General features: G+C 36.8%; 1 protein-coding gene across 8 annotated transcripts in view; it reads left to right on the forward strand.

Moving 5' to 3' along the window:
- The window catches only part of PDE1A (phosphodiesterase 1A), a 339079-nt gene that overhangs the window by 194937 nt on the left and 130398 nt on the right, over nt 1–13744 (forward strand). The gene's annotated exons all lie outside the window — the stretch shown is intronic.

Below are 13744 nucleotides of genomic sequence, written 5' to 3' on the forward strand. Positions count from 1 at the left end.
ATTATAGGATGGATCCATGGACACAATGGATCCACCATGAGATAGACTTTGGCCAGGACTCCATTTATCACCTGGCATCTGTGTACCCTAAAAAAGTTGGTCTATTGTGGTATTTAAGGTTCATTGCTGATTGTAACTGCAGATGTATTTTTCATGCATGCAAAGACCCTGGTATTTTAGGGGTGACACTTGGGAATTGCTACTCAATATATTTGGTAATCTGTGTTGTGGTCCTTCCACAAGGGGACCCAGCCTTTTTAATTGATGGTTTGGGATCTAAAACTGATTCTTCTCTGGAGATTGGCTTCTCTGGAGATTTTGAATTTTCATTACAGCAGTAAATATCAGCCTTTTGCCCACCTGATTTGATGTGAGTGTGTATGTATCCAATCCAATCCAACATAATTACCATAGCCCCAACAGCTCTCAAATGCTGTGCACAAGGACCTCCTTGCATTTGTGTTTTATCCCAGTGGATTAGCAATTGTGGTGCTGTGGTTCACCAAAGATTATCACTACTGCAGTTACATCCAGCAATGGGATTCTGATTGCCATTTGGCTGGCAAATTATCTAGTTCCACTAGGTTGTATATCTGCTTCTTTAATATAGTAAATACTGTCTTGTTTGTGCTCTCCCAAAAACAGACCTGCTGATCTCTAGAAATGCTGGTAAGGAAGTGGGGAAGTGGAAGAATGCATTATCAAATAGATTACCAGTGTGGAAAACTGGAACTTACTGGGAACTCTAGTAAACAGTGTGAAACACATGCCTCAGAGTGATGCCATGCAAGGAATGAGGGATATGAGGTATTGCTATAGCAACCACTACTGTTGTCAGTCACTGGGGGACGCTGCTTCCAAGCCAGACATGGCACTGGGTGGACACCAGCATCCAGAGAACGTTTCATGTAAAGAGACATAGGCACTGGGTGTTGGAAGTGGAGAGGCATGGCCTAAGGTGGTAAAGCCTAAGTAGACATAGGCAAGGTGTAAATAACATTTGCTGTAAGTGACTGGCCTAATGTGTCAGACTATACATGATAGAATGGAAATAAGAGTTAGGCTTTCAGACTCTTGTTGTAGTATCCTTGCACTAAACTGTTTCCTCACATTTATCCTCCAACAATGTTGTCTAGTTTATACCTGAGAGTGGCATGTATAAAAAAAGACTTCCAATCCAATTTAATGAGCAAATCTCCTTGTTGCCAGACCAACAGGATAAAAGAGAGAAAGCTGTCTTTTCTCCTTTGAGCTCAGGAAGTGGTGTTTACTGAGCAAGGACAAATGCTCTTAAGTGAATGGGAGGAGGAGAGATGAGACAGGAAGAGAGGATAAGAAAAATTTTTTTTTTCCACTAAGAGATCAAAATAAACAAAAAAAGACATTGGAAGCTTTATGCAGTAGGTAATACTTTTTGTAACCTCAGGCACAGCCGAAAGTTACTTTATAGTTAACGAAGGCTGTTGCAGAATATAAATCTTAACATGCCCACTAGCTTGAAGGTTAGATCAGAGCCTCCAAAGGCAATTTTGCCAGCCAGGTGTTCCTTACTTGAAGATGAGTGTCATCTGCATTATTGGCCTCATTTCTTTTGGGCAAGAGGTTCTGGACCACTCACTGTTGTGTGCCTTGGGAAAGGGCAGACATACAGGAAGTTTTCCCCAGGATCAGCCGTGTGCACACTGATGGATCTACAGGCTGGTGGAACGAGAGGTACTTGCTTCCTCCTGGGTGCTTTTAGTGCTAAGCAAGCATCTTGCCATCACCTCTGCCTCCCTGTATGTATGGCAGTGGGGGGACGTATTAAGACTAAGAGAAAGGCGGTGAAAATCTACATGGTGACATGGTGCGATTGAGGTACAGCAGACCGGAGCGCCTGTATGTGCATTCCAAAGCAATCCTAGAGCTCAGAGGAAGGCAGTTCACTTTTAGTGGCTTTTGACCTCACTCCATACGTTCTAATGCATCACATAATACTTTTGTTTCAGCTCACCATATATATATTCTTAGTTTCTGTATACTGACTGGCATTGAAGTTGAGACCTTGAAAGAAGTATCTTGCTTAAAATAAAGAAAAAATATTTAAATATTTTAAAACCAGTTGTGAATTCAGGCTTGTCTCTTGTATGATTTCCCAAACTATATTACTTAGCTAGAAAGACAAAGCTGTGTGCCTAGACTGTGGTGTGACTAGACCTGGTAGTACAGAGCACACTGCATAAATGTGACTGAAAAATTCCAATTTATTTTCCTTATAAGAAATCATTAGTTAGCAATACCTAGGTTTTTGCATTTTAAAGTATTTGTTCAATAATGTCACATATATTCTTCTCTCTTTCCATACATATCATTCAGAAATAGGTTTTTAGCTAATATGAAAAGGAGACAAATTCAAAAAGTTTTAAGTTCCCTTAGAGGTAGACATTTTGCTTCTCAGTCTGGATGACCATCGGGATATTGGGGGATTTACTGAAAAATCTTAAACTAAACCATAATGATATCCCTGGAGATTATGATTCATTAGATTCCAGGCAAAGCCTGGAAATCTGCATTTTGAAAAACTCTCCAGATGATTCTAATGACCCTCCTAATTTCAGAAAGCAGTGGTGAAGAAAACACTCTGATTGGGCTTTAAGAGGTCTGGGTTCCACTACCAACTAAAACACACTTGGACCACATGATAGATGACAATGCGATCTGTGACTTTAGTTCTCTTTAACTTCCGTGTTACTCAATTTATAAAGTGCAGGTAAATTTACCTATTGTTTTGATTAGTCTGTTTCAGTTGAAATAGTCACAGACTTCCCCAAGTTATCTGAAGAAAACTGGCACACTTCCGCAGACCATTTATATCCTCTTCTTTCTCATGAGCCAAGTGTATCTCTCTTGTGGCACTTCTGTTTCCCTCAGCTCCCTCACAATTTTGATTTGCATCATTGCTTATGACTTTGCTTGCACTTCATGGCTCCTCTTTAAATGCCTTTTCATCTTTAACCTACCATTATTAACTGCTTGCTTCTTGGTATTTTCCAATTCACATTTTTAAGAGAGAGAATCTATTGATCCCAGCTTAACTTTTTGTGCAAGCTACATCAGATAGTGCTAGATTCTCTGTAAACCATGTGCCTTTGGATTATTGCTTACCTTTTGCCCAATAAGTTAGTCCCAAGTCACAAGATCATGTGATATTGAATATGACTGCTTATAGGTTGGCCTTATAAGAGACAGGAGCAACATTGTCAGTATCTACCTATACCTATACTTCACAAGATATTTCCATTCTTAAGTAAAATCATGTATATGAAATTAACTTTGTGAATTAAAATAATTCCATTCATATGTGAGTTAATCCCATTGCTATTAAAAACATAATTGTGGCATGGAAAAAATATTTTATATTAGTTAAAGTTTTTTGAAAATTCACATTAATCTCTCCCACCTCATATTAATCATGTATTTCTTGAGAATCTGCTTTGTAAATATCACTGTGCTAGCTGTTCATGGGATTATGAAGAAGTATAAGAACTTCCCATTTACTTAAAAATTAAGAAGGATCACATACAATTTTTGAATATGTACATAACAATGATTAACAAATATATGATAAATTTGGATTTCCAAACCACAATGATTATCATGTATCTATCATCTATCTGTCTACCTTCTACCTATCATCAATTATCTTTCCATAAAAGACAGCTAGTTAAAGAACAAGTAATAAATCAAAAGAATGTGCACTACTTCTAATTATGAAATCTTAACATATGTATATTTGGCCCTAAACCCATTCCATGTGGCAGCCTTAATCCTCAACCTGGCCATTTGGCCTAAGTTCATTTACTTCAGCATCCCTGCTGGGAAGATGCATGGGGTGAGAGGAAAAGATAGAGAGGGCATTTTAGACTGAGGACACAAGTTTAGTTTTCTTAAAATGTCAGTCTTTATCCAGTTTATACCATTTTCCCCTAAATTTCACATATTGCCTTTAAAAGTACAAATTCTAAATAGATGGAAATAAATGGGATAAATATAGAAAGATGAGCCCTAGAAATGGCTACATTGGGTAATTAAGTTTATTGATGTCAGATAGTAAGGACATCTAACCAGTTCCCCTTACTTGCTAAGCTTCTATGATCCCCAAGGCTTTTCATTACAATTTAGTTTCTCATGAATGTAGAAGAGTACACTGGGGACACAGTCCACTGATAAATAAAAGAAGGCTCCAGACCTCTTGATAATTATATTTCTTATTGAAGGCTAATAAACTAGTTAGTTTTATTTTAGTTATTCCCTAGAATTGACAATCATTAGCTACTGTCTTTAAGAATCATTAATTAAGAGTTAAAGTTGCATGGAGCTGAAGGGGTAATGTGCTGACTGGCCATAAGCTCAGAATACCTCAGTAGCAACCCATTTCTGAATGAAAGTTAAATGGAGAAACACTAGAATGGGTAGATATTTTGCTGAAAGCACAGATTTACTTTACATTCTAAAGGATTCCTTCAAAAACAAGTGATAGGAAACACATAACCAAGGACCAAATTAGCCATGTTCTTATTCTTGCGCTTTCTTAAACTCTAAAGAATACCTAAATTTCCTCGTTCTGTTCCTGGGTTTGTGTGCCATTCATATTTATGTGACGGGAAAAGAGGTGTGTTTAGTACTTTGAGATTTTATAAGCAAAAACAGAAAATCTTAGAAGAGTAAAGTGAGTGGACAAAGTTAGAAATTATGAATTGTGGTGAGAAGATTGAGATTTAAAAAAACCATTTCTAGCTTTAAGTTCTACAGTAAAAAATTTATTCTTGAACATGTTCTTCCATATGTTATACTTTCTCTCTTTTAGAGAGAAGCTGAAGATTTCTTAGATAACATGCACTGGGCATTTAACGTATTAGACACTATACTATACATTCATACCTGAGTCGAATATGGCCAAAAGTTTTTTTGAGAAACAGGTAGGATGAGATAATTGCTCTGTCAGAAAATAAAATGTAATGCAATGCTATGTAATTAAGAGACAATGGTATATATCACAAGAATAAAAAGTAGTTCAGAAAAAAAGATTAGAAATAAATCCAGTTGTATGTGAGAGTTAAATATATGATAAATTTGGGTTTCCAAACCAATGGGTAAAGTATGGGTTATTATATAAATGGTATGGGAATACCAGTGATCATTTTGATGTAAAATTAATTTATACCATATTTTACAATATACCAAAAACAAATTTCAGGGTTATTAAACATCTAAAAATTAAATGCACACTTATGAGAGTAATTTTAAGCAAAAAACTTGATAGAGCCTTAAAGTCTATTAACATGAGACTATAGTTAAATGTTTTTGAAATCAGATGTGACACTGTATTAACATCTCTGACACCAAATGCAATGGTGTCTTTTTTTCTACATATATGTATAGCAGTAACAATATATACACAGCAGTAATAGTAGTATAACTTTTTTCATGTTCCCAGACCTGATTTTGTGTGTAAGTATGTGTGAGGGGGTCTTCCCACACATACTAACACTACGCAATTCTTGAACACCAGCAGGATGTCCAAGAACTCACCTGATGCTATCTGACCAGAGATGGCACCAGATTTCCAGGTTAAGGGTTCCGTCCTACAAGACTGCCTTCCACCCCCCACTCCAGATGCCAGTTGCAAGCCCCCCGCAGTTCCCTGTGCTTCTGACCTACCGGCTACAGATTGGAGGTTCCCATGACCTACCTCTTAGGTTCCATTAATTTGCTAGAACGGCTCACAGAACTCAGGAAAACACTTTTACTTTTGCCAGTTTTATAGAGGATACCATTAAGGATACAAGCCAGAAGAGAGACACAGGGCAAGGTCCTGAATAAAGGAGTTTCTGTCCTCATGGACCTTGGGGCCTGGCTTAGCAGCATGTGGAGGCGTTCTGGTTCCCCAAGCACAGAAGCTCTCTCCCACCAAGAAGCAGGATCCAACCGAGCAGAGCAGGCAAAGCAGGGCACAGAGTGAGTGAGTTCTTCTCATGGGTTTTGTGAGGGCTTCATTGCATAGTCGTGATTGACTAAATTATTGGCCATTGGCTGATCCAACTTACAGCCCCTGCCCTGGGTGGGGGTCCAAAAGTCTCCTGTTAAAATGACAAAACACTTGTTTCACCTTTAAGACTCTGCAGTCTTTTCAGGAACTGTGGATGAAGACCAAATATACCTGGGAAATACATATTTGGTCATATTCTTATGATCAAATATGTATTTCTTATAATTCATTATATCATACTGTATGTATATGAAGTTCTATAAAAGATTAATTTATGGTGAAAGAAATCATAACAGTGGTTGCCTGAGGTAGGAAAAGGATGTTAGAGATCTCCCTGCAGTGATGGAATGTTCTAAATCTTGAGAGGGGTATCTATTCAACCACTGCATGTATTTGTTAAAATTCATTGAACTGTACACTTAAGATTTATGTATATCACTGTAAGTAAATTACACTTTATTTTTTAAATGTTAAAGGAATTGTATGTATATGTACAATATCTGAATTGAAAACCTGGCACTAAAACATGAATACCAGCAGGATGTCCAAGAACTCACCTGATGCTATCTGACCAGAGACGGCACCAGATTTCCAGGTTAAGGGTTCCGTCCTACAATTTGCAATTTTTTAAATTGCAAAACAGTGGGTAGAATATAACCTCACTTTTATAACCAAAGTTGTGATACATATATGGTTATTTGTATGTATGCATATTGCTAAAACCATGAGAAAAATTTTAGAGTAAGCTTACTTACTTACTTACTTACTTGTAATATCAAACTTTTAATTTGTTCACCATGTAAGAACTTGTTTGTTATGCTTCAGAAGATCAGAGACTGATGAGAATTAGGCTTGGAGTGGATTAATGATTGTGTATTGAGTCCCCTGTACAGAATTTTATTGTTTGTTAACTGTTAACAACCATTTGATCAATAAATATGAGAGATGCCCTCTCAAAAAAAAAATATCAAGCTTTCAATTTGAAGGAACAGAGAGTTTTATCTCTACATTCTGCTAAAATATATAGTGAGAGGATGTGTAGTTTTTGGAAGTGTGTTTTTTTTGCATTATAAAAATAAAATGCCACACTTTATGTTATTATTCAGTAATACAGAATTGTTGATGAGATTATACTCTAGATATACTATGATGAGGATATATTGTATATATTGAACATTCTTACTATTGTGGAATATATATTTTAAAAAGAAGTCATTACAAAATTTTATGGCACAGATAACTTAAACAGAAATTAGGACTAAAAATGTTAAAATTTTATTTTACTTAATATTAAAACTTAGGAAAAGAGTAAAAAGCTAGCAAAATAATTCTTTCTTTGTTGAGTCATAGAGTACTATCTGATCTGTATGTAGTCTAGGGTCTCAGATTTTCAATTGTGAAAAGTTAGATATGAAATATAGGTCAATGCAACTAATAAAGAAAAAGCTCTCCAAAATATCTGCAGTCTTATTTAATGATACGATTATTAGAGAAGGAGCTTCTAGTCATTTAGAAGTTTGTACAGATAACATTTGTGAAGTCACATACATAAGCATATCCAATAATTTGAGAATTTAAAAAAAAGAGAATACTTCCCACCTTCATCATACAGAAGTATATTTCCAAATTAATGACACATTTCATAGATCATGCTGTACTATTAGTCTTACTTTTAGAAATCAAGAAATATGTCATTTTTGAAACTATAAGTAATACAGTAAGGCTTCCTGAGATCGGTTTTGCACAGCAATGATTCAAAAGAATATTTGGAGGAGGGAGAACACAATGAATGTATTTGAACTTCTGATTGCATACAAAATGTGATTAAAGGAGACTTTAAGAAAAATCTTCTATCAAAATTTGAATTCTATGAATAATAGATTTCTCCAAAATTCAACAGTGTCCTGGCTGTATATCCCCCTCACTGCCTTCACTCAGGGCTTTGTCACTTCTTTGCTTGGAGTATTGCAACGGTTTCCTAATTGATTCCTGGTCACTGTTTTCTACCCATTCCAATTTATGGTCTAAATTGTTGTTGGGTTATGTTCCAAATTAAACGAATTCTACTATTGCTCAATGTTCCCAATGAGAATTGGGATAAGTTTCTGCTTACTATCTTATTGACTCCACAAAGAAATAGCCAAATTGTTGACTCTCCACAAAGAAATAGCCACAATCCAAGGCCTCAATGTGCTTACAATCTAGAGATGATACATACTACCATGTGGTAAATACAAAAATAAAGATACACAGTACAAGCAATAATGTTACTGGGAAGGAGCTCGGTTAATTCTGCTTCAGTAAGTCAAGAAGGATATCACAAAGGAGAAAACATTTGATCTACTTCTTGAAGGTTGACTAGTAGTTTGTCAGAGTTTTCTAGGCATAGGTATGCTGAGTAATTTCCTTTAGGAAATTCTAAATGCAAGAGAAATCCTAAGGATTTTTACCTTGCTGAATATGTGGTTTACTAAGATCACCTCAGTGGTAGCATTACGGAGGACTGCCTCGGCAGGGCAAGAGGGTGGCAGGAGCTAGAGGTAGGCTGAATGGTTAGTAGATCAAATTGATACTCCAAGCAAGAGATGATCAGGATCTGGACTAAAGTCATGGTTGTAGAAAAGAAGAGAGTTAAATACATGAGATATGAAGCAGAATCAGTGGCATTTAATGAGTAGTTGAATGTGATAGATTAGCGTTGAGCAGGAAGTCTGAGATAAGAGTAATAACCACATCGCTAGCTTACAGCACTGGGTCAGTGGTAGTGTTGTCAACTAAAATACAGTGTCCAGAGGAAAGAGCAGGCTTTGGGGACGGTCCAGTCCAGGGCTGTGAAGGTGGGAGTTACTGGAGATATCTGAACACTAGTAAGAAGTGTATATAGCTTGGGATTTTGAGGAGGGGCAGAAAATGTAGTTTTATGCCACCAGCATATAAGTAGCAGTAGAACTGGGGGCATGTAGACTGAAGTGAGAAGAGAAGCTAGCATAGAACCCTTGGCAACATTAACATTTAAGCAGTAGGATGAGAAATAAATAGCAGAAGGCTGTAAGGAGGAACCAGACTGGAGAAAAATGAGAAGTCAGTGAATGTTGTAGAGGCGATGGGAATACAGAACCTCAAAGAGGAGAACATGGTGAGGCGCCTCAAGGCAGGCAAGGGAGGCCGGACTCTACTCTTTAAACAGAGGGTACAGAATCATCTGGAATAATTTTTGCATGTTGTAATATTAAACCAAAGCTACTACTAACTTTATCCCTGTTTCTTTCATTTTATCCCTATTGAGTATTGCTAGACAGCAGTCTTAAGCTTTGAGGCATTAGTAAACATCCAGTTGAACATTTTTAGTTGTGTGACTTTAAGTTACAGAAATCTTTCCACCAAGGGATTTGGAGATTATTAAACATTTTATTTTGTTTTGAATGTTAAGTATTTTAGATACACACTTTATAAACTTGCCCAAAGGATGCACACAAACATACCAGTAAATATGTATTATATAATTTTTTCCTGAGTATTAATGTAGATTAAAAGTAATAATAGAATCAGAAGTGAAAATGACAATTTTAGAATTAAGGACTTTTGCCTTCATACAAAGGCAATAATGAATTTCAGACCTAGAAATGCAGTAAAGAAATTGAACAAACTGTTAACTTGAAAAAAATTACTGTAGAAAATGTCCTTATTGTTAAATGTTAAAATGGCCTCTCTTGAAATCTGCTTTTTTTCAAAGCCAAAAGAAAAAATTAAAGAATAGTTTGTGATTAGAGAAGAGACATAAATATTAAAACGCAGGGAGTAATTCTCTATCCCTAGTTTAAATATTTATACACATGTTTATTTAACTTGTCCTGACTGTTACATTATCATTACTTCTCTGCCTCTGTGTCCTCCTATAGGAAGCTGGCCCTATGCCCCAAGTGAAATGAAGGGTTCCAAAAACTAACTGCCCAAAATATCTTTCTTTTTGGTCTGCTATATTCCTTGAAATCCCAATCACTGGCATCTTCATAAGGTATGGTTTTAAATAAAATTTTTGCTAAAAAGAGAATGAAGAAGTATTTCAGGTTTTAGTCTCCGTTAATATATACATTAGGATTTATCCACTAGAATGTAAGTAAACAAAAAAAACCCACTCAGAATACCGGTAATAGGGCAGGTCCTGGTGTTGGGATGGGGGCAGAAGAGTGATGAAGGGGCAAAATCAGAGAAGGAAGCAAGCACAGGAGCCTTTGGGAATCACCCTGGGAAGTAAGGCCTTCGGGAGTCACACGGGTCCAAGCGATCCTGGGGCCACCACATCTGGGAGCAGTAAGATGAGGACGTAAGGTGCGGCAGTAAGACCAGGGATCCGGGAGCAGGGACTGGGCTTCTAGTCCTCGGTGCCCCTCGCGGCAAACTTCTCTGAACTGATTTGATTCATGAGCAAAAGAAAGATTTTAACCAGGTTACTGTAAAGAAAAAATCCTTCAAAATCTGAAATTCTGAAACTGATGATTTTGTGACTTCTAATGTAACATTCAGTTCTAACATCCTATTGTACTTAAGCAGGAATGGGGATGCGGAAGTGGTGAAGCAGCATAGCAGTCAGGAAGAGAAGCAAGGCGTGGTGGTCCACAGCCGTGCCAGAAGCCAAATTTAGCAGCCTCTTATAGATAAAGGATGTGGCTCTGATATCGCAACGGTGCTGCCCGTTTTAAGGGTTCATGTTTCCAGTTCCTGCTTCAGGCTAGGTGTGCTTAACCTGCTCTGTGTCTCACATGTGCAGAAACTAACACTGTGGGTAGCATGTATTGACTGGCTGGTCATGAAAGCAATTCTGGTAGATTTGTCAGAATCCACTGTGCCTCACATCCAGGCAGGATATACTGCATGATAGTTACAGAGCAAACATAAAAGGATGCCTTAGGAACAGTGTTCACAATTAAGATAGTGTGACTTAACAGAGAGTACATGGCTGCAGTTTTTCAGTAGTCCAGGACATAGCCACTACACTGTGATTTGTAAATCATATTTGCACAGTATACTGTTGTTATCCTTGAGAGCTTTCTGGTTTTTGGAAAGTAACTTACCCTCTTTAGCCCTCAGCTTCTTAGCTCATACAGTTCTTTAAACTATGCATATACACTGATGGCAGAACACACCAAGCCAAAATGCACAAGCTTATTCAAGACCCATATTCCATTGGCCAAACAACTCACATGGTTTAAGTTCAACATCAATGTGGGAAATGTTTAGGAGGGGAAAGTTATACTATACTCACTCTATTGTACTGCAAGGAAAATTGAGGAAAAATACTTTAGCACACCAAAGATAAGATGATGCCAGAGACACAAAAATTCTCAATCATAATATAAGTTCGCCACAGGGATAGTAGTACAACAGGGAGAATATAGCCAATGATTCTGTAACATCTTCCTATGCTGACAGCAACCACACTAGTCGGGGGTGAGGATTTAATAATATGGGTAACTGTTGAACTACTGTGTTGTATACTTGAAACCAGTGTAAGATTGTATATCAATAATATTTCAACTTAAAAAGATGATGCCAGGGGAAACAAGAAAGAATAACATTCCAAAGAATGTTCAGAAGTAACACATGCTGCAGAGAGTTTGAGAAGCATAAGGGCCAAGGAGTATCCTTAGATGTAGCCCTGAAGAAGTTTTAATGGAATAGGCAAGAGTAGTTGCTCTGAGGACTAAATCAGAGGTAAGAATATGACTATTTGGGGAAGAATTTTGACAATGAAGAGAAGGCAGAAAAAGTACAGGGAGAGTAGAGTAGCTAGAGGGGAGTGAGGATAACATGGTAATTTGTACAGTAGTAAGACTGCATGACTACCTGAGAAACTATCGACTAGTGGTGTGACCCTTGACCAAGGTACTTAACCTCCTAGGATCTCAGATTCCTCATTATAAAATCAAGATAACTAACTGTAAATTGCTTCATAGGATTGATTTAAGATTAAACGAACTAATATATGTAAAGCACTTAAAGCAGTTTCTGACACAATGTAAATACTTCTTAAGTGCTAGCAATTATTTTATTTCCAGGATGGGAAAACATTCAGCATGTTTATATATTTATGACAAAAGGCTTTATATAGGATGATTAAAACTCTAAGAGAAAAAGGATTTCATAGTATGTCTGTGTTTTAAAAAATCACCACTTATCTGTATTTCCTGTTGGCTTAGGTAGATAAGTCTGATTTTTTCCTTTTTTTTCTGAAAAATGTTAGTTCACATGTTCCATTAAAGCAGCAATTTGTTGTATTTCTCCTAATCAATAACATTATAATGAAATACACTTTATATTTATTTCTCTTCAAAATATATTTTATGTACATTGTAGCAAAGATAATGAATATAACCAATTATCTAATGATTCTTAAAATTAGCCAGTGATTCTTTGTGAGTTTGCTCAATTTGATTTTATGTACTAATTTTGTATTATAATTCTCAGTCATCTAATTAAACTCTCAGTGATGCATCAGTCAGTGAAATTCTCAAATGCAGCCATTTACTAGTTAAGTATAAATATTATTTTGGATATAAGATTTTCTCAGTTAAGAATTAAGCCAAATAAACCTACCAAAAGCTGCTTTCATTGTGACCATTTCCTAAAATCCCTCATAAGACCCAAATTCCTCAAACTAGAATTCAAAGTCACAGACAATGAGGCCTCAGTGAGGTCTCAACACTTCTAGGAGCAGGAGCCTATGTTCTTCCACATGAGACACCTCTTTACCTTACAGCCTATTGAACTCCCAGTCTCATATGCTTGCCTGCAGTAGGACAGACCAGGGTTGTCATGTCACTATCTGCTTGGAAGCTGGGACCCAATCCAGTGGGTACCTAGGAGAAAAGAGGGTATGTACTTGATCCTAGTAACTCCTACTATAGCAGAACCACCTCACTGAGCTGCTAATGCCCAAGTAATCCTAAGGGACATTAGGTCTCAGGGGTCACCGACATTTTGCACCATCCTTAGAGCAAGATATTAAAATGGGGTTTGATTATGTACAATTTTTCAAAGAGCCATGATGCTTTTCACGAGTGTGGGGGTGTTGCCATGGAGTTCTAGTTACCACTAATTTGATCAAAAGCATTCTCCCTGTCTGACTTTGACTTTACAGTCATCAGATTTTTGTCAAAACAAAAACTAAGTTACAGTGATGCTCTTTTCTGTCTTTGGGGGTCAAGACTCCAGGTCCCAAGAATGATTTCTTTTCTTCTGGATGGCTGTGTATTTTGTTTCCTTCCAGAAAAACTGAAGATCTGTGTCTTTCCTTGTTAAACTAACAGTCACTCTTGACTTGCTTTGAATTAACAGTTGAAAAGAGAGAAAAATAGGTTCAAAAGTAAATAATATCAAAAGCTCAAACAGAGCCCTATATTGTTTTATCATTTTCTCAAATCTAACAGTTGGTGTCATGCATCACTTAATGAAGGCTCTCACTGAGTTAAAAGTTTTGTGCATGTGTATGTGTAAAACTTCATGTCAAAACTATGTTCACATACTGATAAGGTAGACTCCTCAAAGGATACTAGTTTAAGGATAATGTATTGTATTATTGGTGGAAATATTTGGTGGTTGAATAATTTAATCTGAATCACTATAATCACACCATATAGGTGACCATTTGCTACTAAGTATAGGATTACTTGGCTATATATTTGTGGACACAGAATACATGTCCAGTATTTTTTATTT

The sequence above is a fragment of the Manis javanica genome, chromosome 12 (assembly GCF_040802235.1).
Source record: "Manis javanica isolate MJ-LG chromosome 12, MJ_LKY, whole genome shotgun sequence".
NCBI lineage: Eukaryota > Metazoa > Chordata > Mammalia > Pholidota > Manidae > Manis > Manis javanica.